Here is a 2,118-nt window from a genome sequence, read left to right as displayed (position 1 = left end):
AACATTAAATTTGTATAACTACCCAGCACTTTTACTTTCCTTGGCCTAAAAATGTTTTGAGGGTTGTATTAGAGTTCTCCAGAGGAACAGAACTGATAGAATGAATACATATCCGTGCTCCTTTCTAATTACTGCCACACTATATTGATTATATTGACTATATTCTTTCATGTTGATTCTATCCCTCAGGTGGTTTTTGTTTCTTTCCTTTGTGTGTGTATAATTGTATCATATGTATTTGGATGTATGAAATATGTAAGTCTTTGTATCTGGTTTCTCTCAGTCTATACTACTATGTTTAGAAGATGTGCTGGTTTTTTAACAGTGAACTCTGCACAACTAGAAACCAACAGAGAAGAGAGTGAGTACTAATGAGGAATTCCCTAGATCAGTTTGGTCTGTGGGCATATCTTTTAGAGACTGTCTTAATTGACGTAGGAAGACCCAGCCTGCTGTGGGCAGCACCATTCCCTGAGCAATTGGTCCTGAACTCCATATTCAGGGGAAAGCTAGATGAGAGTGATCAGGCAATCTAGTACCATCTGTTTATTCCCTTTCTGCCCCTGACTCTGTGTCTCATTTAATGCTTTCGTTTCTGCCTTGACCTCTCTGAAATAGTGGACGTTAACCTGGAACTGGAAACCAAATAAACCCTTTCTTCCCCAAGTCGCTTATTATCAAGATGTTTCATCACAGTAATAGAAATTAAACTAAAACAGACATTAATCCTTATTGTTGCACGTAGTTGTAGATCATTCTTATTGCATATATGCCCTTGTGCAAATACAACACGATTCATTTATACCTTCTAAAAGTATTACTAATACAACCAGCCAAGGCGATCTAAATTCCACTGTCTGAATCCCTGAGGCTAAATTTCTGAGGCTTAGCAATGTTTTTTTTTGGGGGGGGGAGGAGTTATGCTACCCTTCCTCAGGCTGTTTATCCCTTCAGCAACAAAAACAACTCTAGCCCACATTGCTAACTTGAAGTTGTACTGTCAGTCTAGTAACTTCTCCTGCCTCGGACTGCTAAGCACTGGGAATTCAGAATGGCTCCATATGTAAAGCACGTTTGATTTCAAAGGCTTCATATGAAAAACAACTCAGTAAGTTTTATATGGATTACTTGTTAAAATAATGATTCAATACTATATAGAGTATACTTCTGGCTTTAACTTCCCCAACTTGTTCAGCTTTTTAAATGTGACTATTAGAAAATGTAAAATTGGGGAAAGAGAAATGGCTCAGAGGATAAAGGCCCATGTTGTTCAACCTGATAATATGGTGGAAAGAGAGAACTGACTCCCACAGGCTGTCCTCTGGTCTCCACATGGGCTCCATGGCATACATGGGCACATATACACAAATGTATAAATGAATGTAAAAGAAATTTTATAATTAGAAAGGTTGCTTTTGTTAAGATTTTATCGATCTAGATCACTGTCTTACACAAGTAACTTGGTAAAACATAGAATGTTAAGTCAAATAATTCCCCAAGTTCTGTTAAAATCACTCTATGAAAGCCCAGGCATGCACTTCTAGACAAAGTGTGTGGATGCCCAATCTCCAACAGTGCCCATTTCCCTTTTAGCCATCAGAAGTTGGTCCAGCTGGAACCAACTCATGCCAGCTTCAGAATGGGCCCTGCTCACATGGCCTAGACAGCTGAAGAGTATAGGAATTGTGTTAAGTACAAAGGTGGTCTGCTTTAATTAAAAGAATGACAAGGGTGTTGATTACGGATGTGGGATGAGTATGGCAGACTCCACATTGCCAATCTCTCGGGGCAAAGTCCTTTTAGCTCCACTTGACCCTGCTTGTAGTTGTTAGTTCCTCTGGGAATGTTGCAGCTAAAGTTCAAATAACTGATTTATGACTATGTAATTTACATGGGGTCACTTTAGAGTCCAGTTGAATAATGAAAGTGTTCGCTGAAGTCCGGTTTTTAGCCTTGTGTTTGGGTGTTTATCGTCCATAGATATCATGTCAAGTCAATCCCAAACTTACAAATTGAGATGGTCACAAGTCTGACCTCAGTAGATTAAAGATGAGCTCCGGGAAAGAAGAGTAAGCACAGGGAATAAGAGAAATTTTAAGGGAGAATATGACTCCCAGG

The sequence above is a fragment of the Peromyscus californicus genome, unplaced genomic scaffold, assembly GCF_007827085.1.
Source record: "Peromyscus californicus insignis strain IS unplaced genomic scaffold, ASM782708v3 Scaffold_7__1_contigs__length_154581171, whole genome shotgun sequence".
NCBI classification, from domain to species: Eukaryota; Metazoa; Chordata; class Mammalia; order Rodentia; family Cricetidae; genus Peromyscus; species Peromyscus californicus.
The sequence above is the reverse complement of the archived record's forward strand: the minus strand, read 5'-3'. Positions refer to the sequence as shown.